At 45.0% G+C, this 25,409-nt stretch overlaps 1 pseudogene across 1 annotated transcript; it reads right to left on the bottom strand.

The window, feature by feature from the left end:
• Positions 1–276: 276 nt before the first annotated feature.
• LOC307065347 (large ribosomal subunit protein eL8-like) lies at positions 277–10,162 on the bottom strand (annotated as a pseudogene). Its single transcript has 3 exons — positions 9,370–10,162; positions 8,747–8,874; positions 277–464 (listed from the first exon to the last, which is right to left on the bottom strand). The product of its transcript is annotated as a large ribosomal subunit protein eL8-like (transcript).
• Positions 10,163–25,409: the final 15,247 nt, after the last annotated feature.

Raw genomic sequence — 25,409 nt, 5'->3', positions numbered from 1 at the left:
TCCGCAACAAGAGAAGCCACTGCAATGAGAAGTCCACACACCGCAACGAAGAGTAGCCCCCGCTCACCGCAACTAGAGAAAACCTGCGTGCAGCAACAAAGAACCAAAGCAGCCAAAACTAAATAAATAAATTTTATTTAAAAAAAAAGAAGAAGAGTAAGTGAGGTAAGAGACACAAAGTGCTTAGGGCAGTGTTTGCACACAGTAAATAATGTTTTATCATTGTGACCTTGTTCGTTCAGCTGGCATACCAGAATTAGACCCAAGTTATGGCCATCAAGGCCTCTCGCTCCTGATTGTGCAGGTAGATTCTAGGAAGCAAGAAGCCAGGGCCCGCTGACAAAGCCCCAGGGCATAGCCTGACTTGTCCAGCTTCAGGCACCTCCTGCTCAGGCAGGTCCAGGTGTCCCCTTTCATGCGAAGGCGGAGCCGCAGCTCAGACACATCTGATGTCAGCAGTGAACCTCAACACACAGGCAAAACCTGCGAGTGCCCATCTTTCCCCTCAGTGGCCAGCTTGTGATGCAAAACCCTGCTCCAAGAACTGATTTTGGGAGGCCTTCGCTGTACCTTTCACCCTGGTGTCCTGCCAAGCCCTGTGCTTGAGGCAGCCTTATTCTCCAGCTCTGGCCTCTCAGGCACCACTCTTTTCCATGAACAATTCAATGAGTTCTTTCTTCAGCCCAGCCATGCGTCAGCGAGGCCCGACACGGGCTTGGCTCACCACCTCCAATCAGTGGGATTGCTGGACTCCAATCACCAGTAAGGGTGGCCCCCTCCCTGCTGGGGCTGCTCTTTCCCGGGTGTTCCCTTGGCTGGTACCCTCACCCTGGTAACTATTCTTGAGGGATTTCTGTGATTGTTATTAAGGCAATCGTTCCTCCCCCTCCTCCATGCCCACACCCCACTGTCAGGTTGGGCTTCCCTGATCTCAGGGAAATAGACCTAGAATTCAAGCTCATGTTGCTGCTTTATGGAGAGGCTCAAGGGACACCAAGGAAAACCCAGCCTTTCATGGTGGTTGTGAGGCCTGGAGATATTTATGCAAACTGTTTAGCACATGCCCAGCAAATTATAGACTTTCATTAAATAACCTAGATGCTATTGTTATTATTTGCTGTGCAATCAACCTAAAAGCAGTCCCACTAAAACAGAGCGGGAAGACTGCAACTGAACCTCCCAGAGTGTTGCCCTCTTACTGTGATGGACTTTTCCTTCTCTAGGCTGCCTCTGACGTTCAATGCCAGTTGGGTTCCCCTACAGTAACTTCTTGTCATGGGAGGGGAAACACACAGGTGATTTGTTCCACAACTTGCTTAGGGTCATCCTTTCTTAGAAAATAAGGCAAATAAATTGAATGGGTGAGAGGAAGCACTACATGTTTGGGAAGCGTCTATAACATTGTTGGCTGCAGAAAGTAGGGGTGAGGTAGAGAGGGGGCAAAGCAAATATGAAAAATGGGAAGGGTGTTCCAAGGGCACCTTCATCTGCTTTGCAGCACTGTGTAGGACCAAGATGACAGCTCCATTCCCTCTTTCATCCTCAGAAAGTCCTGTGAGGTGGGATATTATTACCCCATTTTCACTTGAGAACACTGAGGGGAGTTGTCAGATAACTTACCTGAGGTTCAACAGCTTTGAGAAGCAGCATTGAGCACTGAGATTCACCCCAGGTCAGCCTGAGCCAGAGCTTACGTGCATCCTTCCCAGATTGCTGTCTTCTGCATAGTGGTCCTGGGGTAGGGAAAGCAAGAAAGATCTGGAGTGAAGTAGCCTGATTTCCATTTCCTGACCCAAGCTACAAGAGGTGGGACAGCACTGCACTCACCCCCAGCACTGGGCCTGGCTCCAGTAGGCTCCCAGCAAACACTGAGCGGGGCAAACAGTGAGAACCGAGTTCAGGTGAACTCTCACCAGGCCATGGAAGAAGGGCAGACAAACACCCACACTAGGAGTGCCATGTGCATCTTCTCTAAATGCTCTTTATTTGCTTCTCCCACAAGGATCTTGAATCAGGAGCCCGGAGAAAAATGCAATTATATAGTTTGTTTGGGAACCATTACTTTTCATTTATTTATTTTAAATAGACAAAATAACAGTGCCCATGAGATGCCTATAAAAACAGCGTTGACCTAAATAATGTAGATGTAATTTACAATGATTTCTCTTTCATTCTAAGATTCTTAGAATTAATACTTAAATTTGGGGGCTGGAAAGGATCTTGGCATTTTTCTGATCAAAAAAACCCCATTTCTCAGATGGGAAAGTTGACACAATATCATGCGGCTTGTCTAAGGCCAGGCTCCATGGAGCAACAGAGCTGGTTAGAAGGCCAGGGCACTTCCTACAGGTCACAAGTTTTTAAATTGTGGAAAAGAAGCCGCCAACAGGTAGTAAAATTAATTTTATAAATTACAACCAACTTTTATTTTTATTTTTTAAGATACTTTTTAATAGATTTCATTTTTTAGAGCAGTTTTAGGTTAACACAAAAATTGCACAGAAAGGACATTTTTAATTGATCAACTGATATTGATACACGATTATTAACTAAAGTCCATTGTTTATGTTAGGGTTCACTGTTCGTGATATTCTATGGGTTTTGACAGATGCATAATGTCATGTGTCCATCATTACCATATCATACAGAACAGTCTTGCTGCCCTAGAGATGTCCTGTGCTCCGCCTATTCATCTCTCCCCCACTCCTCCTGGACCTGTAATTCAACTTTTTATACACAAGATAGAATAAAAAGATCATAGTGCATACCTCATGGTATGGATATTAGTTCATGAAACTTTTAGATATTTGTAAATACATGTGTATTTGGGTTAAAATGTAAAATATATTTCTTACTATGGATTGAAGAGAAAACATGTTTGAGAAACACTGCCCTAAGCTATCTTTTACTTAAAATTCTAGGGAATAAATCCAGAAAATGAATACACAGATGGAATATTTCTTATATGAAACCGAAGCAAGAAAAACACATAACCAAGAGACATTACCAAAATAAACAAGCATAAAAAATGCTCTGAAGAGTGAGTACAAAGAGGTCAGAAAATTACTGTTTTTCCCCAAATCAGTTTTGATTTTAGTTTTCACTGGGACTGCAAATCTTTCAGATGTGAAGACTTTAACGTTCTCAGGATATAAGCTACAGTTAAGTGTGTAGGGGGGATGCGGTAGGAGCAAGGGTTGCCTCCTTGCAAACGGATTCTGTTCAAGGTTTCCAAAACCGTGAGGTCCAGATGGTCATCGACAAAGAAACATCTCTTTCCCGGAGGGTTTTTGAGGTTTGTTTGCCTCTACAGCTTCACATTTCTTCCTTTTTCATCAGAAACATCACAGAACAGGGATGCCGCGGTATGTAACTTCATGTCATATCAGATGTCTGAAGATTTCTAAAAAATTTGAATTTATGCTTGAGTTAGATTCCTCTATTTTTAAAAATCTCCTTTCCATGTATATCGATGCTTCATCTGTCCAGGAGACATGTGGAATTTAGATATACCAAGGTGTCTAAGAGAAAATCCTGATTTCAAACTCAGAATCGCATTGGCTCATTATGTGGCCTGCAGGTAGACTAGGGTTTGAGTCCCAGGTTCTACTAGTGATCCCTGCAGGAGCTTGAAAAGGACTTCTCTCCTAGGGTTCTTTTTTTTAAATTTATATATATTTATTTATTTATTTATTTGGCTGCGCCGGGTCTTAGTTGTGGCATGCAGGATTTTTTTAGTTGTGGCATGAGGGATCTAGTTCCCTGACCAGGGATTGAACCCAGGCCCCCTGCCTTGGGAGCACAGAGTCTTAACCACTGGACCACCAGGGAAATCCCAGGATTCTTTTTTAAGAGTGACATATAAAAATTCCATGTTAAATGATGCTAAGATTATATTAAGAGTTTCTCCTTGTATGAGTGATGTGCTGGGCTAAGTCCTTTGCATGTGCTTCTAATCCGATCAAGAATCCTATGACACAGAAATTATTGTACTCATTTAACAGTTGAATAAATTTCTTTTTAAATTTTTTTATTGCGGTATGCGGGCCTCTCACTGTTGTGGCCTCTCCTATTGCGGAGCACAGGCTCTGGACGCGCAGGCTCAGCGGCCATGGCTCACGGGCCCAGCCGCTCCGCGGCATGTGGGATCCTCCCGGACCGGGGCACAAACCCGTGTCCCCTGCATCGGCAGGCAGACTCTCAACCACTGTGCCACCAGGGAAGCCCAACAGTTGAATAAATTTAATCTCAGAAAGCTTAAGGACATGCCCAACACCACCCAGAAAGATAGTGGTTAAGGTAGATTGGAACCCATGCCTGAAAGAGCCCAGGCCTACCCTTCTGTGTGCCCCCAGGGCCTAACACAGTGCTCTGTCCGTAGAACATGCTCAGTAGATGTTTCTTGAAGGGAAGACCGATGGATAAGCAAAAGCTCAGCAAAGATTTGGGGGTGGGATAAATAAGATACTACTACTAGTACTGCAATAATAATATATTATGCAATATAATAACATAATATACTACCACTACTTCTATATCTGTCATTCATTGAACACTTATTTGTGACAGGCACTATGTTAAAGGCTTTACATGCATTCTATTGTGTACAGAGTGTACATACAGGAATTAACATAGCATATGATGTCAATGTTACATTATTACATATGACTATAATGGGAGCTATCAGCATTATAGCAAAAGAGCTGAAAGTTAGGATCTCTTCCAACACACACACTTGGTGCTTCTCTTGGAGCTGTATTGAACAGGTCCAACTGAGGGTCAGCTCTTTCAGCAGTGAACCAACCCCAAACCTGGTTTCTCCTTCCGTCTCTTTTTCAGGTGGGTGCAATTATAACACGCTGTGTTGGTTAATCCCTACATCATATAAGGACGTGCTTTTTGGTGTGAGGGAGGAAGGGGGTTGCGTTTTTGTGCTCGCGCCTAGTTTGCATAAGGTACTCTTCTCTTTCGGGCTGAAATGAGAAAGAAGCCATGTGGTCTGATGGCGGCAGCTGGGAGGAGAAGGTGGTGACTCAGCAGGACTCTGTGTGAAACAGTGCAGGGCAGCTCGGGGGAGCAGCACGATCAGCCTCCCCCTAAGCCATGTGTGGGCTGCGAGCTCTGAGCAGAATCAGCCTGTCAGGCAGCCCTGGCAGGTAGGAAGGAGAGGAAGAAAGTTGCCTGTGGTGGGATCTGGTCAGGTTGTGTCAGTGGCCTTGGGGACACCATGAGCAAGTTCTGGGGAACAGGACTGTGTGGCATCATGCTAGTACTGAAAGTTCTTTGTGACCCAAGATAGCATATTTTTAACGTGGGAAAGTACCAGGTATTGCTCACAGGTCTAGGTAAGGTCTTAAGCCTGTAGCCTTGAAATTAAACTTCCAGATGGTAACTGGAATCCTTCATGAAGCACATGCCACAGGCAGGAATATTATGCATAGTTTTAGAAATATAGCACTTTATAATAACCAGAGGTCTTCAATCTAGTGGTCCTACTATTGAACTCAGTATCAATATATTTTGAAACAGGACTTATATAAATAGAATATGAAGTCAGTTACCTCTAATGACTTGAAAGTTTTTCAACAAAAATTCTCATGGAAGAGATCTTAGAGTGTATTCATTCATTCATTCATTCAAGCTACAATTTATTATCCTTTTAAAAAAATATTTATATTCTCTGAGGTAGGCTGACGGTGACCTGAGTATATTTAGATCTTGGGAAGTCTGTAAAATATGAATAAAAATTCTTTGCCGTATTCTAAGAACTTTTTTTTTTTTTTTTCCTGGTATGCGGGCCTCTCACTGCTGTGGCCTCTCCCGTTGCGGAGCACAGGCTCCGGACGCGCAGGCTCAGTGGCCATGGCTCACGGGCCCAGCTGCTCCGCGGCATGTGGGATCCTTCCAGACCGGGGCATGAACCCGCGTCCCCTGCATCGGCAGGTGGACCCCCAACCACTGCACCGCCAGGGAAGCCCTGTAAGAACTTTTTTAAAAATTCATGTGACATAATGTATGGAAAGTAATTGGTAAGCGGTAAAACATGATATGAAATTATTCCATTTTACCTATTAAAGAAATGAGACATGGAGTGAGCAAAAATTTTGCCGAAAGTCATCATTAGCTAGTAAAGGAGGGACAAAGATGAGATATAAATTCAGGTGACTGGACACATTACATGCTGGAGTTGATTGAGCAAAATAGTTTCCTTTTTGTAGCCCGGATGTGCGTGACTGTAAGAAACATCAGTCCAACTGAGGTAAAACGGGGTACTTACTGAGAGTACACAGAGATCTCACAGGATCCAAGGACAGAAAACCAAGTGTTGCTGGGCTCCATTCAAATTGGCCAGAGAACTGGGGAGCCCTCAGGAGCAGGGTGACTCTTCCCTGTGTCTCTCTGTCATTGCTTCTGCGCCAGCTTCCGCTTTTCCTCCATTTTGCCTTCCTTTCTCTGCTCCTTCACTCTGCCAGAGGCACAGCCTGGCTGTTCCTCCTGGACTTACACCATGGCCGGTAAGCTCCAGGACCCACCCTCAACTGACAACACACACTGAAGTCCTTCAGAGAGGAAGGAACTAGCTCTTCTGAGAAAACCTGGGCCACACAAGTCATTTCTGAGCAAATGATTGGTTCTTGCTGGGTCAGGTGTGTGCTCACCCCTGGTCCAATCAGCTGTGCGTTTCCCCACCCCAATCACCTCCACCGCCCATCCCTAGAAGTCACATTATCTTACACTGTCTTGTGTAGCTATATCTTCCAGAGAGCTGTGGGTGGCAAGGGTGCTAAATTGCCAGGATGGATGTTATCACATAAAGAGAGAAGCTATTTATAGGGAGACTGTACTTGGAAAGACTTTATGATGTATTTCATTTATGAAATCTAAGCCCCAAATTTTCTGATCAAAAAAATTCAATTCAAGGGAACTCCCTGGCAGTCCAGTGGTTAGGACTCCATGCTTTCACTGCTGAGGGCCCAGGGTTCAATCCCTGGTCAGGGAACTAAGATCCCACAAGCCTTGAAGCACGGCCAAAAATAAAGAAAAAAAAACAATTCAATTTAATAAATATTGTGTAGGGTTCTGAAGATAAGACATATATGCCCATAAGATATGCCCACAAATAATTATAATACAAGACAATTCTATGAAAGTTTCTTAGAAAACTTTTAAGAAACTGGGGCTTCCCTGGTGGCGCAGTGGTTAAGAATCTGCCTGCCAATGCAGGGGACACGGCTTCGAGCCCTGGTCCAGGAAGATCCCACATGCCGCGGAGCAACTAAGCCCATGCACCACAGCTACTGAGCCTGAGCTCTAGAGCCCACGAGCCACAACTACTGAGACCACGCTCCACAACTACTGAAGCCTGCAGGCCTAGAGCCCGTGCTCGGCAACAAGAGAAGCCACTGCAAGGAGAAGCCTGCGCACCGCAACAAAGAGTAGCCCTCGCTCGCTGCAACTAGAGAAAGCCTGCGCTCAGCAACACAGACCCAATGCAGCCAAAAATAAATAAATAAGTGAATGAATGAATGAATGAATTTAAAAAAAAGAAAACTTTTAAGAAACTTATAAAATTACATGAAAGCTTTAAAAAGGATTGTAAGGGTTAAGAACAGGCCTCCCTAAGGTGTGTAATTTGGCATGTGGATTATTTTGTGCTAAAGGCAATGGAGACCCTGTAGGCTCAAGAGAAACTACTGACCCTCCCTTAACTACCTGGAAGAATTAAAATTGAGGATTTTTCCCAGAAAAAGTTATTACCAGAAATAAATTTTATCTAAGCAGCGCCATCTATATGGCAGAGTAAACATCTAATTCCCAGCCATCTGCTCTTCTTCTTATCATCCTGAAATTGCCTTCCTGTCCTTGGAAATTCCAGGCCCCAATCCCATTCCTTAGCTCAGGATGGCATATATGTCTCATTTTATCTTTCTGTCTCTGAACCTCTCATGTATGTAGGGTTTCCATATGCACAGATTAAAATTTGATTTTCTCCTGTTCATCAGTCTTACACCAATTTCATTCTTAGACCAGCCAGAAGAACCTAGACGGGTAGAGGTAAGCTTTTCTTCCTCCCAGACAGCTTTTTTTTTAATACATGAATTTATTTTATTTATTTATTTATTGGCTGCGTTGGGTCTTCGTTGATGTGCGCGGGCTTTCTCTATTTGCGGGGAGCAGGGGCCACTCTTCATTGAGGTGCACCAGCTTCTCATTGCCGTGGCTTCTCTTGTTGCAGAGCATGGGCTCTAGGCACGCGGGCTTCAGTAGTTGTGGCACACAGGCTCAGTAGTTGTGGCGCACAGGCTTAGTTGCTCCGCGGCATGTGAGATCCTCCCGGACCAGGGCTCGAACCGATATCCCCTGCATTGGCAGGCAGACTCTTAACCACTGTGCCACCAGGGAAGCCCCCAGACAATTTTAAATCTGCTGGGGGAGTCAGAAAACTTTCACTGAGTAAATGCACTTTGAGATATGTCTTGAAGTGTTCATTAAATTTTTATAGAGTGATCAGGAGGACATATGTGAAGCAGTGGGAAAAGGATAAGCAAAAACTTGGAGGAGTGAAACTATGTGTGTGCTCTGAGACAGCAAAAACTACAATGTGGCTGAAGAGCAGGGTGAAGGAGGGAGAAAAAGAAACCAGCACGAATTGACTGGTCTCAAGTATATGCCAGACATTTTCAGATGTCACCTCATTTAATCATTTCAGCAATCCTTGAGGTGGTGTCTATTGCCCCTATTTTACCAAGTGCACAAAGGCCAAAGCCATTCCCTCCATTGTACCATGGTGAGGATGAGGTGGAGAGGATGGCAGAGGGCAGAGGGAGGGAGGTTGCCTGCCAGGTAACGAGCCCACACTCGACTCCGGAGGCACTGGGAGGGAAGTCATGCAAGAATTCTGAGCCAAAAATGGCCTGATTGCCTCTGAATTTTAGAAAAATAATGCTGGTGGTAATGGAAGAATTAAACAGAGTATTCTGTCTCTCTCCTTCATTCATTTAATTAAAAATATATACTGAAAACTTCCTGTGGGACAAGACTATGGTGTACTAGACCTGTGGGAAAAAATGTCTGGGGTGAGATACAGCTCCAAATCTCAAGAAGTTTATAGTTTCTGTGTGTGTGCATATAATACATAGCTCATATATACTATTTTATTTTATTTGGCTGTGCCGCGTGGCTTGCAGGATCTTAGTTCCCTGACCAGGGGTTGAACCCAGGACCCCACAGTGAGAGCGCTGTGTCCTAACCACTGGACCTCTGGGGAATTCCCATTTGAGCTAATTTTTCTTTGTTTGTCTGGGTTTATTTTTGGCCAAAGAATTTTTATTACTTTTATGTACAGAAAACTCAATAGTGTACACTCACCTGGCCAGTTTGGTAGGCAGCTCTTTGGCCTTTGCCTTTTCCACCTTGGCAATGTGAGCCCCTGATTTTGGAACAAGGGTGTTGCTTCCTCAGTGATGGCAGATGTTGTCATATCATCATCGTAATCAGTCCTGATGGCTTCCACTAGCTTAGCCAGAGCCCCTTTGTCTTCCGAGTTGACTTGTGTGAAGGCAATGGTGGTGCAGGTCTTCCTGTGGACCACATGTCCCAGCCTGGCCATCCCCTTGATGATGCAGTAGGGATCCCCCATCTCACAGTACAGGGCAGGCAGGAAGACCACCAGCTCAATGGGATCCACGTCATGTACAATCACCACCAGCTGAGTCTTCTTTTTCTCCACCAAGGTGGGGACAGTATTAACCCCTGCTTGAAGGACAGGTGGTCTCTTGGTGGGGACATCCCCTTTGCCCTCAGCTATCTTCTCAGCTCAGGCCAGCAACCTCTGCTTCTTCTCTTGCTTCATCTCTGGTCTGTACTTGTGGGCCAGCTTAAGCAGGTGAGTAGCTGTTTGGCGGTCCAAGGCCTGGGTGAATTGGTTAAAAGCAGGAGGCACTTTCAGCTGCTTATAGAGGATTTGCCACTGCAGCTGGATATAGCAGGGCCGTTTGATGAAGTGGGTGAGGTCCCTTTTGGGCTGGATGTCCTGTCCAATGCCAAAATTCTTGGGCCTTTTTTCAAACAGGGGATTGACCACCTTCTTGGCCTGCTGCTTCGTCACGGCAGCAGGGGCCGGGGCCACCTTCTTCCCCTGGGCCTTCTTTCCCTTTGGCATCTTGAACGGCTGGCAGAGAGAGCTTGAGCTGATTTTTGTATATGATGTAAAGTAAGGTCCAACTTCATTCTTTTGCATGTGGATATACAGTTTTCCCAGCACTGTTTGTTAAAAAGACTGTCTTTTCCTCATTGAATGGTCTTAGCACCTTTGTTAAAAAGCGTTTGACCGTATATTCAGGGTTTATTTCTAGGCTCTCTATTAGCTTCCATTGGTCTATATGTCTGTCCTATGACAGTACCATATTGTTTTGATTACTACACCTTTGTAGTAACTTTTGAAATTAAGAAGTGTGAGTCTTCCGATTTTGTTCTTTTTCAAGGTTGCTTTGGCTATTCTCTTGAGATTCCATTTGAATTTTAGGATGGGTTTTTCTATTTCTGCAAAAAAAGCCATGGAGATTTTGATAGCAATCACGTTTGAATCTACAGATTGGGTAGTATTTACACAGCATTTTGAATGCACTAAATGTCACAGAATTTATACTTTAAAATGGTTAATTATACATTTTGTGAATTTCAGCTTGATTTTAAAAAAAAATTGGGCAATTATACCTGAAGAGCAGGTATGGGGATGGCATGAGGCTGCTGGAAGGTAAAGGAGGTTGCGATCAGAGGGAGGAATGTTGGGATTGAAGACCCCAATACTGAATAGTTTAGGGCAGGTGAGGGCCCCTGGAGTTGAGCAGTAAAAATGGCTAAGGTGACCCAAAGCTTATCTCCAAAGACACTGACTTCACAAGGAGATTCAAGACTGCAACTTCAGAAGGATACATGTCCAGTTAGGGATGGTGGCCATCACTGGAGTGGAGTGGGGATAGCTGAGATTATAGGCGAATTTTATTACTATAGTATCTTTTTAAGGAGAAAGAATAATGAAAGTTGTTTTAAAGCTATAATACAGGAACTTTAACTTAGGAAAGGAGGACAATGACCTAAGTGCCTTTTTTTTAATCGTCGTGGGAGTGGCAGCAAGGTGTCAGATGATACAGGCATGGATAGGGCGTGGGCAGGCCAGCTGACTTAATCTCCTATTTATTTTCAGAGTAATGGTCTGGCAGTAATATTGTGGAGCTGGGAAATGGCCAATCCTGCCTTCCAACCCTGAAGCATGTGAGGCTTGTTAGAGTAAACACCCCTCAATTAAAGACGATAGCCAGGTTTCAGTTACGGCAAGGAATGGGAGACAGACTGGGGATGTGGATTTGTTCACCACGGAATGGGGGTTCCAGAGAAAACAGAAAAGTGTGAGAAGGAAAGGAGCAGCTGGGGAATGCGTGTGGGAAGGCACAAGGCAGTTTGGGGACCAGTGTACAGGATAAGATGGATGACCAGAGGCACTCACATTTTGGCACTTATATGGAATGGGAATAGGGTAGTTCAGTGAGTCATCGTGGCCTTAAAGGCCCAGAAAGACCTGTGATGTCAAGTTTAGTAACAGTGGGACAGGCCTCCTGGGATTCAAACAGGATATTGGACTTCAGCTGGGACTTCGGACAGTAGAATTTGGGTAGACAATAAAACAATAGTACTAAGTCCCTGAGGCAGACACGATCACCAGATAACTCGAGGGCCCACGAGCAAACCAGACAAACCGAAGCTGAAGGTTTGTATGGGGGTTTAGAAGGCTGGCTCCCAAGGGTGGGGCTGGGGTCTGAAGAGCCTTATAAGCCAGCAGAGGAGTCAAGACATGATTTGTGGACGGACTCTGGGAGGCTTCACGCCAAGGAGTACATCCCAGAACTTCTGCTGCCAGTGTCCTTGTCCCCACGGTGAGCCAGAGCCACCTCCCGCCTCTGCAGGAGACCCTCCAACACTAGCAGCCGTGTGGCTGACAGGGTCTTGGTGCTCTGACTGGGTGTCACGCCTGAGCCTCTGAGGTGGGAGAGCCGAGTGCAGGACATTGTCCACCAGAGAGCTCCCAGCTCCACATAATATCAAATGGCGAAAACTCTCCCATAGATCTCCATCTCAGCGCTAAGTCCCAGCTCCACTCAACGACCAGCAAGCTACAGTGCTGGACACACTATGCCAAACAACTAGCAAGACAGGAACACAACCCCACCCATTAGCAGAGAGGCTGCCTAAAATCATAATAAGGCCTCAGACACCCCAAAACACACCACCGGACGCAGTACTGCCCACCAGAAAGACAAGATCCAGCCTCATCCACCAGAACACAGGCACCAGTCCCCTCCACCAGGAAGCCTACACAACCCACTGAATCAGCTTTAGCTACTGGGGGCAGACACCAAAAACAACGGGAACTACGAACCTGCAGCCTGCGAAAAGGAGACCCCAAACACAGTAAGTTAAGGAAAATGAGAAGACATAGAAACACAGCAGATGAAGGAGGAAGGTAAAAACCCACCAGACCAAACAAATGAAGAGAAAATAGGCAGTCTACTTTTGACCACCTAGAGGGGTGGGATAGGGAGGGTGGGAGGGAGACACAAGAGGGAGGGGATATGGGGATATATGTATACGTATAGCTGATTCACTTTGTTATAAAGCAGAAACTAACACACCATTGTAAAGCAATTATACTCCAATAAAGATGTTAAAAAAAAAGATATGATTTGTAAGAAACAAAGCTTCATTATAGGTTTTTACCAGTGGAAGGACATGAAAACAGCATTTAAGGAAGATTAGTATGAGAAATATCCATGCTAAGTGGATCGGGGCAGGAAAAATTGGGCTTGCCACAGATTTTGCAACTATCCAAACATGATGTGGTATAGGATTGGACTAGGGAGGAGAAAAAATGATAATTTCAAAATAAAAACAAACGGAACTTGGTTTATATGTGGGAGAGATAAAGAAAAGAAGGGATTAAAATTTTTCAAAATTTGAACCTGGCTGAGAGTTATATCAAGCATGGGCAGGGGAGACCTGAAAGAGGAGGATCAGTTTAGGGGGAAGGAGTGGACAGTGATGAATTTAGTTTGGGACCTAGATTCATTTGAATCTGACAGTTAAGTGAGACTTTGCATCTAACCACGTGGAACAACTAAGTATCATGTTATATAGATAAAGAAATCTTGAATTTGAGATAACAAATGACATCCTAGAAGAGATGTCCTAGAGGCAGTTGGCCATTCAGAGCTCCACTTTAACGACAGATCAAAACTAGTGATATCCATTTTGGAGTCATAGGAATCATCTTGTCAAATAACTGTAGGAATGGATGAATTATCCAAGGGAGAGGAAACAGTGAGAAGAGGAAAAAACCATAGGAGGAGACAGCAGAGAATTGAATCAAGAGGCAGAAAAGAGACAGGAATTTTAGCTTTGCTATTTGTTAGCTATAGGAACTTGACAACTTATTGACCTTCTCTGGGTCTCAGACTGCAGTCATATCAAGGCGTGCCAGGGTCGGGGTGCGGTGTGGTTGGGGAATCTGCTTCCAAGCTTTGAGTGAGCTTGGAAGCAGCCTCCGCTCCCTGGCTGTTGGCTGGAGACATTGGTATCTTACCATGTAAGCTTCTCCGTAAGGGCACTTAGAACATGGCAGCTGTCTTCTCTCTCAAAGTGAGTGAATGAGAGAGGGCCCCGGTCTCATACAACCGAATCTCAGAGGTAACATCTCATCACTTTTGCCAAATTCTATTCATTAGAAGCAAGTCAAGGGGAAAGGGTTACATAAGGGTGTGAATACTAGGGGGCAGGATTATTGGAGGCCATTTTAGCAACCGCCTGCCATAATATCTAACAGTTATATTCTTAGACACTCATACTCATTACTTTTGTAGCTAGTTCACTTAAATTGGCAACTTAATAAATATTGAATCCACTGAGGTGGGCGCAGGCACAGGTGGGGCACAAAGAAGGCAATTTTACCTAGAGGGAAAAGTCATAGAAATTTCAAGAGAGGAAATTATGCTTGCACTGTGTTGGTCTTAGTTGCCTCACATGGGATCTTTCCTTTCGGTGCGTGGGCTCCAGAGCGGGTGGGCTCTGTAGTTGCGGTGCGTGGGCTCAGTAGCCCTGTGGCACATGGGATCTTAGTTCCCTGACCAGGGATGGAACCCAAGTCCCCTGGAAGGCAGACTGGAAGGCAGATTCTTAACCACTGGACCACCAGGGAAGTCCCGCTTGCACTGATTCTTAACAGATAAACAGGAGTTTATCAGGAGACAAGATGGCCAAGTTAAAAGTTTATCCAACGATTACAATTTGGACTGTGGAGTTCTTAGGTACTGATTTTAAAGTTGAGTGGAAATATGGAAGGCATGAAGAAAATATTTCCTAATTTGAAAAGTCTCCAATCTTATCAAAATGTGAAACATTGAGCGATTCACGGGATTTTATCATTTGATTTCAAATATATCTTTAGAAATCCTAATAGTTTAACACAGTCTACAAGATCTTGAAACCCATTTTACTAAATTAGCACTCCTAAGTTTCATCTGTTTTCTAAAAATATTTTATGAGCACACTGATCAACTAAAAACTTGCATGAAGTAATTCAGAAATTTAAGATTACAATTTAGAATGTACTTAGGAAAAACACAAAGGCTATTCTCCCATTTTCAGTGCTATTACTCTAGTACGATAAAGCTGAAATTCTAGTTTTATTTTTCATTGTTGATTTTACTAATTCTGTGAGTTTGGTAGGCCCCCATAGCTGACACACATTCTAGTACCTTCTTGCTTTCCTCACCCATACATTCAGTATTCTGGATGTGTAGGATTATGAGTATGGCTGAACTTCAAGTAAGCTGGTTTGGCAGTTTCCCAAAGTGTCAAAAGTGACAGAATATTAAGGAGCTTCTCTAAGGGCTTCTCTCCTCATGACTAGGGCTCTCACTGTAGAATGGGTCGTCCCATTTCTTCCCTGTAAGTCTGAATTACTCTTTGGGGCTGTCTGATCACTCAGGCTTTGGCCCAGTCTAATCTAACTCCCCCAGATCTAAGCAACCACAAGGCAGAACAAGAAGTGACAGGAGGCCCTGAGTAATGCCAGCGCATCATATTTGGAAGAATATTGATTTTGATTTTCTGACCATTGTTCTCTAACAAGTAAAAGGTTTGGTTCTTCATTTTACTGTGGTATTAGCAACCAAAAGTTGGATCCCAGGGCTTGATAGTCATGTAACTGCTGCCAGTGGGTACGGTGCCTGGGAAGTAAGAGGCAGGCCACAACACAGACCCTCTGTGTTAAATCATCTCCCACTCAAGGGCTGCTGCTGGCAGCTGGAACTTTGACTTAGGAATCAAATATGTTGTTAAGCACCATTGTTTTTGTGTACAAAGAACAATGACTGAGACTTCTTTCTTTTAAAGCATTCTTAATGTTATCCTATTATAGCGTCCCTCATTTTCTATTTCTTCACTTTCTTTGAAAAGCACACACTCTTTTCTTGGTAATTAGGCACACAAGTAAACATAAAACACCCCAGTTTTTCTTGGATAGCTTATCTCCATTTTTATGACTACCATTTAAAATTAAAACAAACAAACAAACAAGCACTATTCAGTTCTCTCAAATTAGAGGCATTTTCTTTTCTTTCTTTTTCTTTTTCTTTTTTCTTTTTCCTACTGTAGGCTATTGATTTCCTTGGGGAGGAGGAGGAATCAATAATGGCTAATCACAGATAAAATGCATCCTAATTTTAGTATGAGTAAATAATGCATTATAAAGAAATAGAACTTCACATGTTAATATGTAATCATCACATTTAAAGTTAAAATAATGCTAAATTTTCCTGGTTTAAAAAAATAATATTTAATGAATAGTAATGCATATGTTTCACCTTCACTTTGTGATTAAGTAAGGAAAGTGTCTAAGAGGTCCCTCTTCTCCAACATCCTCCCAGGGCAGAAATCCCCTCTGTATCTCTGAATGAGTCCAGTGACAAGATATTGATAGCTTTCTGCTCCACAAGACATCCTAGGGCACTGCCAGTTACTATGCTGTTAGGAAGTAATCAGAGGTCTATGTGCAAGGCACTGTGCTGAGTGTTCCATCAGATTAAAAAAATAAGAATAAAATCCTTGCCATAAAGAAGCTTTGTGAACTTTTCACAAAGTTCAGACAATAATTACAATAACATAAGACAAGAAATTAAAGGGGCTATAGAAAGGCACAAACCAAACCTTGTGGAAACTCAAGGGGAGGAATGAGATAGCACGTCTAGCCAAGGAAACCCACTGGTCCTAGCTCTGCTGTCTGGACTGACACTGTAGTTTCTCTTGTCCAGTTGTAGAGCTTGACATAGTCTATAGGTGAGTCCAAAGAGGCAATATAGTTGAGGGGCTTGAAGCTGGGTCTTGGGCATTAGACATCTTTGGACATGAATCTGGACCTTTTCTTTTTTAGCTGGGTGACCTTGAGCAAGTTACATAACCTCACTGTACTTCTGTTTTTTCATTTGTAAAATGGACATAGTAAGACCTACCTGACAAGCTTACTGAAGAATTAAATAATAATATAAGGGGCTTTAGCATTAGTGCCTGGCACTTGGTATATAAAAAATCGTAGCTTTTGCTTTTACCTTTTTTTCATTTTCCCTGTGTTTTTTTCTCCCCAATTTATCTCTAATATTTTTATCACTCCTAATAATATGTTGTTTCTAGACCTCCTCACCTTTATGGCTATCGTCCTCCAAACTATCTCGTTTTAATTCTCCTGTACGATGTACTACCTAGAACTTTACAACAATAAAAATTTCCCCCCAAAATGTTACTTTTTCTGTTGGTTGGTTTCTGACCAAAACAGTAAACCAAACCACTACTTCCCTTCTAACCTGTACTTCTGTTAATGCATTAATTTATTGAATGTTCAAAATTATTGCATTCAAGTTTTTTTTTTGTTTTGGTTTTGTTTTTTAGCAATTCCACACATGCCTTATCAGTTCATGGCAAGCCTGTGGCCAACTACCTTCTCTAGGTACTATTTAGACAATTAATGAACAATAGGTCTCTCCTGTTTTGTGCTATTGATTTTTTTTTTTTTTTTTTTGGCTGGTCAGACGGTTTGTGGGATCTTAGTTCCCCTACCAGGGATTGAACCAGGGCCACGGCAGTGAAAGCAGTAACCACTAGACCGCCCGGGAATTCCCGTGCAATTGATTTTTTTAACCTAAATGAAGGTCTTTTCCTTTCACTCTCTTGTGTAGGCTTTGATTCTTAGTAGCAAGTAACAGAAAGCTAGTTGGAACTAAAAACTTAAGTAAGAAAAACGAATTTTTCTGTTGGCATAACTGAAGAGCAAGAAAAATGGGACAACTAGAATGCTGACTATCCCTTCTTCATGATGAGCAGTGGCTTCATTTTCTCACACAGCTTTCTACTGGGACTCTTATGGCAGCAGCTCCTGGCTCATACTGTCATGACTTGAGCCATAGAAAAAATGATTCCCTCGTCCATTCCTCCTCCCTCCAACCAAGGTCTGAATCAAATATGTGCCAATCGTTATTGAGCTGCCTCTGCCTCCAAGAGAGGGTGAGAAGTTGTCAACCCTTAAACTGGTTACTTTGTCCCAGCGAGGCAGAAGGTTGAGAAGGTAGCAGTTCCCAGCAGAACTCAGGGTATGGGAGGGGAGATGTTCTCCCAAAGGAATGAGGAATACATTTTCTAAAAGCAATGGAGGGGAATTCCCTGGCTATCTACTGGTTAGGACTCTGAGCTTCCACTGCGGGGGTCACGGGTTCGATCCCTGGTCAGGGAACTAGTATCCTGCATACTGCACGGCCAAAAAAATTAAATAAACAAACAAACAAACAAATAAATAAAAGCAATGGAGGTGGCTTAGAATTCAGTGATTTAGACAAGTAGGACCTAGATGAAATGAAGATTCTCAAACTACTGTTGTTACAGACGGTTGAATGACACAAAAATATTACTTTTGTGAAATCAAGTCATTTATGTTTCTTCTCCCTATTTAAGTAAAGAAGGAACTAGGGCTTCCCTGGTGGCGCAGTGGTTGGGAATCTGCCTGCCAATGCAGGGGACACGGGTTCGATCCCTGGCCTGGGAGGATCCCACATGCCGCGGAGCAGGTGGGCCCGTGCGCCACGACTACTGAGCCTGAGCTCTAGAGCCCGCAAGCCACAACTACTGAGCCCACGTGCCACAACTGCTGAAGCCTGCATGCCTAGAGCCCATGCTCTGCAACAGGAGAAGCCACGACAATGAGAAGCCTCCACTCGCCACAACTAGAGAAGGCCCACACCCAGCAATGAAGACCCAACACAGCCATAAATAAATAAATAAATAAATAAATTTATTTTTTTAAAAAAAGAAGGAACTAATCTTTTATTGTCTTTACTGCATGGCCTTTTCTCCTTTTAGTTAGTATTAGGTAAAGCAAATTTAGATTGATATAAATGTTTATCTGAGAACTTGCAAAACTTCAAGTTAAATGACAAAGTAACAAAAAATTCTCATTAAATAAAATGTAGCCCGCAGTTACTTATTAATAATCATTTAGGTGCTCAGGTGACAGCACCTAGGCTAGGTTATTTATTTTAAAAAATAGAGTAAATCATAATTCAAACTGGACAAGAATAGATTTCAGAGCTCCTATCTTTTTTTTTTTTTTGTGGTACACGGGCCTCTCACTGCTGTGGCCTCTCCCATTGCGGAGCACAGGCTCCGGACGCGCAGGCTCAGGCTCAGCAGCCATGGCTCATGGCTCACGGGCCCAGCCACTCCGCGGCATGTGGGATCTTCCCGGACTGGGGCACGAACCCTTGTCCCCTGCATCGGCAGGGGGACACTCAACCACTGCGCCACCAGGGAAGCCCAAGAGCTCCTGTCTTCTATATGCCCTTAACCAAAAAGTTTAGGATGTCTGCCAGGAAGTTGTTTTGAGACAGAGAGATACAAGCTTATCTTGCTATGTATTACCCAACAAACAAAACACTTATCAGATAATGCCTGACAGCAAAGTGAAAATGAGATTAATTTTCCAAGGATTTCCTAACTTCCAAGGATTAGAGAAAGATATGAGGGAGTAAACTCATGGGTCACGTCCATTGATTATTCTAGTCATGTATGTTACATTTCTTTTTTTAATTTTTATTTATTTATTTATTTATTTATTTATTGGCCAAGCTGTGTGGCATGTGGGATCTTACTTCCCTGACCAGGGATCGAACTCGTGACCCCTGCAGTGGAAGCTTGAAGTCCTAATCACTGGAGCACCAGGGAATATTTGCATGTTACATTTAATTTGTAAAACTGGATTATTGCTTTGCCCTTTTACATAGGTTTCAAAAACAGTCCTCTTAAATTAACAGTGAGTAATTTGTTATTTCTTGAAGTAATAAAAGACGTCAGTGTATTGCTTATGATGTGCTTATCTTAAAAACCACCCAAATCACTTGAGAGATATGCTGACCCATATCTAATGACATACACAACCACTGCAATGAAAATAGAAAAAAATTATTTTCCCTCAAACTGGGTTTGTATCTGGGCTCTCTCACCCTTTGCTTGCCAGGCATACCATTCTATAGTTCAAATTGTCCTGTGGACAAAGATATGGGTGATGGACATGAGTGATTTCAAATCAGTGCTGGGATGCAGGGCACCTGGACTGGAATGCCACATAACCCCTGCTGACCTGATCCCTACATTTCGTGAGAAAATAAAAATTAAATATGACAATAAAAAGTCTCCTTCCAAATTAAGTGATTCCTCATCTGAGGTGAAAATCAACCTAGGTAAAGGAATTACGACTCTAAAAGATTATAACAACAGACTCTTAGCAAATAAAGGATAGCACCTTATATCAATTCTGTTCAAAGAGAGAATGGTGTATAATCTGAACTCTGTGCTCAGCAAAGTAATTTACAGAGCAAGTGAGTAATTACTCATTTTTACCTGTCCGTAAAAGACATAGCACCAGATTCTTGATAAGCAAGTTAGCTTTTTCGAATATTATCAGTGCACAAAAAGATGTAGACAACTGAGATATCATAACATATTAAAGTGTGAATGTTTTAACTATTCGAAATCTATATATTTTGCTTTTCTACATAATAAGGCGTACTCTAAGAATGTACCTTAGCAATAGAAACTCTTATTAAGCTCTCTTTAAACATTCCCATTAAATTAGGATTTTCACTCTCAGTTACCACTGGACTCTTTATTCTGTCACATTTATATATGTGACTACAAGATATTTCTATTACAGGCTAGTAATTTTAGGGTTACCTATTGTTTTTTGAGTGACTTGTCTTTATCAACAATCTAATTCATTCAGTCTTTTACATCTACTGGCACAAAGGCACACAACTTTGCATCAACAGACCAGTATGATCTAAGTGTGAGTGGTGTTATATCATTTTATCTTAAGGCTCTCTATTTAATGATAATAATTTCTCTGGCGCTACCTGTGTTTTTGTGTATGTGTAACCTGACTTGGCAAAAAAACCCCAAACCTCAAACCCGAAACACAATTAAATATGCTGTTCTCATTAGGCAGCTATTATTCTGTTAAAGTTACATACTATGTTGTCTAGTTCATTGAAATAGTTTTTAAGGCTCTATTGTATTCATTAAAAGCTAGCATTATTTAGATTTGAATACACAAATACTAATTGTGAGGGCACATAGTTTGAATGATAAATTGTTGGGTTGCTTCATTGTATAAATGATGTTGGATTAGGGTCCAATCCAGTTGAAAGAGTGGACATTCACTGACTTCACTTCAGCTGCTCCCCACTGGAACCTCTGCCATGTGTCTGTGCCTCCCACTCCACTGAAGTTCAGTTAAAGGTCACACATAACTTGTTTTCAGGCCCTTATCATTCTCCTTACTGGATCCTTATAATAGCTTTCCAAGTGTTCTCCCTGCCACACACGTATAGTCCTTTTTCTTCCCACCCCTACACTCTCCCCTTTTCTAAAATTCAAATCACTCCCATGATTGAAACGTTTTTGTGTTAAAAATCCAGACTTCTTAACCTGAGTTTGGAGTTTACCGATGACTTGCCATTTTCCTAAATCAGAACCCCCTTTCAGCCGTTTCAGGGATATGACATCCTGATCATTCATTCCATCTTGAAACACCTTCCTTGAATGGCTTGACATCGTACTACTGTGATTCTCCTCCAACTCCTCTGGCTGGTCCTCTTTACTGGCCTGTCTTCTCTCTGGCATTTCTCTAGGTCGTGTGCTTATATCCCTTTTCCTGTAGACCTTAACATTTCCTTAATTATCATGTCTGTAGGAGAGGCTCCTCAATTCACAGCCAAAAGGGCTCCAGATCTCCCTATTTCCAGGGGCTTTTGGACCTTTTTTTTTTTTTTGCGGTACGCAGGCCTCTCACTGTTGTGGCCTCTCCCGTTGCGGAACACAGGCTCCGGACGTGCAGGCTCAGCCGCCATGGCTCACGGGCCCAGCCGCTCCGCGGCATGTGGGATCTTCCCGGACCGGGGCACGAACCCGTGTCCCCTGCATCGGCAGGCGGACTCTCAACCACTGCGCCACCAGGGAAACCCTGGACCATTTTTACATGGATATCTCATCAACAGCTCAAACTATGCTCAAGGAAGGCTCATAGTCTTCCCTCCGAACTAGGTCATTCTATTTCTATCTCTGTTCATGATTCCAGAATTCTCCCTGTTGATTAGTTTCATATCTCCAAATCATTTGACAACTTCTCCTTTCCCTTGACGTTCAAGATTACCTCTACTCTTTCTTTGACTTTCCCCTCCCATCTATTCTGAACCTCCTGGTACTCTTCTTAACTGCTATAAGAGTATCCTTCACTGTTTCCCTCTTCCACATTTTGTTTTCAATTCCACTGATGCCAGAGTAATCTTTTAAAAATCTTTGAGTATATCACGTCCGTGATTAAATGGTTCCAGAATGAAGTCCAAGCTTTGATCCCTTCTTGATCTCACCCTAACCCACCTTTTCCATCTCATTTGCAACACGATGCCCTAAGTTGGAATCACAAAGGTCACTCACAGTTCTCTGAACTGGCCCATTTCTGTGCCTTCTCTCACATAGTTCCCTTGCCTGGAATACCTGCTCTCAAAATCACTTATTTCCCATGTCTGGAATGTCTACTCTCAAAATCTATCTCTACCTTTCCCCACCAGCCTTTCTCTCACTTAGCTGCGATCATTTCCCACCTCCACTAGGTTCCATGCAACATTTTATCTATCTGGCAACAATTTAGTTATTTTGTGTAGTTGTTTTATTTCCCCTGCTAGATTGTAAGCAAGATTTCAAGTGGGGTATTCATTTCTAGCCCTCCTCCCTCCACCCGGGAGGGGGTCTAGTAAAGTGCTGTGCTTATAAATGTTCTGAAGCGAAAAGAATTTTTATGGAATGAAAGAGAAAATCAAGAGACAGCACAGTGAAATATGGAGATATGAAATCAGGAAAAGAGTCCACAGCTCCTGATTTCTACCTAATACTTTCATCCCAGAGCCTACATTTCAGCGTTGCTACCGTTCTACTCAGGAATGTTCTCTCTCTTACTTTCTTATCTCATGATTTAGTAATCAACCACAGTGCAGCTCACAAAGTAAACAGACCGTCGGGAAGTACCAGAGGAAAAAAGTCTGGGTCTTTATCTCAAAGATTTTGGAGGGGTGTGTCAGTATATATTTCATTGAGTCTGAGTTGCAAGGCAATAGCACGGGAGGACTCAGGGTTTCTGATGAGTAGCGCGAAGACATTTTTAAAAGATGAGAATTAAAAGCCATGCAGGTCGTCCTAGGTTCGCCAGTAAAAATAAGTTTGTTATGGAGTAGTAAAATTCAAATGACCGCGCAACGAGACGTAGGGGGTTAAAGTAATGTGCCCTTGTAACGTCGGTAATGCTCTGTCCGACACTGGTCCTTCGTTAATAAGGACTGGGTCTGACTGCACCAACTCTTTTAAAAAGGAAGACATAAATGCCACTAATTAAAAAAAAAAAATCCTACTGCACCACACTGCAACGTGCGAGCACGGGGACATTTCCACGCGGTCACGAGCCTCTGCAACCACCCGAACACTAGGCCGAGCCGTCCTGGCCATTAGGAACTCGCTTCCAAAAAGGAGCGCTGCATCCCGCGGGGACTGGAGCTTCACCCTGGGAGGGCAGTCCCCAGGCGCAGCCTACAGAGCCCTCCAAAGCGGAGGCTCTCGAGGGGGGGAGTCTCCGGGGTGGCTGGCACGGACCTCCCTTTCACCCTCTCCAGGCAGTGCTCGCGTCGCGCAGCCCATGGCCCCGGACTGCGCTCGGCGCAGTTCCTAAAGCGCCCGGGCCCGCCTCGGGCGTGAGCGCAGGCGCCCAGGCGGCGGGGGCGCGGGCGATGCAGCGTTCTGCCGGAGCCACCTCCCTTATCCCCCGCCCGCCCACGTCCGCGCGGCGGTCTTCCACGGGCGCGGAAGCTGCCGAGGGCGGGAAGCTACCGGACGACCGGCACCTGCATCGCGGGGTTGCCCGGCCCCACCCCCTTTCTCTCCCTCCGCGCCGTACCCGTTTCTCTTCCGCCCCCTCCCTTCTCTCCGGGCCGCAACCCCGCTCCGCCCGGCTCCCGCGGCGACCCGGCCGCCGTGACATCACTAGACCCCGCCCCCTTTGTATAAATAATGGCGTCTCTGGCGCCGCCTTCTCACACTCTCTGGCTCTTCGCTCGGTTGCAGTGTTTCGTTTCTTCGCCTTCTCTGCCTCTTCTCATCCTTTCTCGCTCTCTGCTCTGCGGTGTGACGAGGCTGAATCCTCTCCGCACCCAGCCCTCGCCTTTCTTCTTCTGCCCGCGCTGTTGTTCTATTTCTCTCCTTCGGCCGCCGCCGCCACTGCTGCACAGCTGGTGTCGGTGCCGCGCTTTTCCCCCCACGTCGTCCCCGCAGCCTATGGCCCAGGCCGCCTTGGGTATTTCTGCTCAAGGTAACCACATCCCTCTTTAAAAATTCCGCCTAAAAAGAGAAGACGCTTTACCCGACTCTTTGGGCCGTTATCTCACGTGAGTACCGACCCGAGGGGCGCGGCCAGGGCCGGGGCGCGGGGCCGGCCTCGGGGTGCTGCCGGGTGCCTGGGGCTGGGCCCCGCCGCCCGGCCGGCGTCCCCGCAGCGCCCCGCGGCCGGCCGCCTCGAACATGGCGGATGGCGGCGTGTGTGGCGGCTGCCGGTGCTTCCGCGGTGGCGGCGGCGCGGCGGGCTGGGGCGGCGGGAGGCCGCTGGCCGCCGGGCCGAGCCCGAGCAGCTGCTGTTGGGGCGAGGGGGCGTGTGTGTGGGGGGCGCGCGCGGGGGTCTCGCCCCCGGGGGTCGGCGGCGCCTCCGGGCGGCGTGCGGCCCCCACCCCGCTCCCGTGGTGCATTGCTGTTTCCGGGGAGGGGGACTGGCTGCAACCCTGAGGGGCCTTGGTCCCGCCGCCAGACCCTGAGCGGCGCCGCGCCTTCGCCTCCGGGAGCCTGGCGGGAGCGCGACCGGTTGCAACCGCCGCGGCCTTAGGTTATGAATGGAGCGGGGCGGTCCCGGCGCCGGCCTCCTGTGACAGCTGCCGGAGGAGGACGGGTGCTCGAGGGTGCGGGGAGTGCGGCCCCCCTCTGCTGGAGGAAAGTTGACGCCGCAAGGGGCCAGGCGGCGGGGAAGCCCCGGTGTCAGGTAGCGAGCGAGAGGCCTTTGGCCCCTTCTGGAAGCCTCGGGGCTGCTGCTCCGCCCCCTGCGGCGCTCCTGATTGGGCCGAGTCGCCTTCACTCACCCCAGCCACCTCCTGGAGCCCGAGGATTAGTCACCACGGCTTCGTTTTCCCGGCCGCGCCACGATTCCAGGGCAGAGAGAGCGGTAGGCTTGGGTGGCTTATCAAGCACTGTTTTGGCAGTTAATGGTGCTGTTTTAACCCTTCCCCAGTGTATATCCTGAACGTGTGTTTCTTAGGCTAAGCTGCTGGTTCGGCGACCTGAAACGGTCGGGAACACAGTTTACGGCCCCATGATGTTTCAGCAGATTTAACTGACTTTTGTGGTTGCCTCGTGGATACATTAAGATGTTTTGTGTCCCGTCGCGTTTCCACCGTTGAACCCCCTGCTTGGGTGGGAACCGGAGGACACTTAAGGGAGAGAATTGATGTGTGATCAAGGAAAGGTTGATGTGGACGAGCCTGGCAGAAATACAGCTAATGATTATAGGGCAAGGCTCTAACAATCCTTTGATTTATTTTGCAACCATAGGAGAGTACAGATGCTGGTTATGAAGGCAAATAAGCCCAGAAGAGTTAGAAGGAAAGATAGGCTCTTGATGATTATAGGTGATATGGTAGGTCCTGGAATCAAGTAATAATCAGTGCCGTCCC

The sequence above is a fragment of the Hyperoodon ampullatus genome (assembly GCF_949752795.1).
Source record: "Hyperoodon ampullatus genome assembly, chromosome: 17".
Lineage (NCBI taxonomy): Eukaryota > Metazoa > Chordata > Mammalia > Artiodactyla > Ziphiidae > Hyperoodon > Hyperoodon ampullatus.
This window is presented reverse-complemented; position numbering and strand designations above follow the sequence as displayed.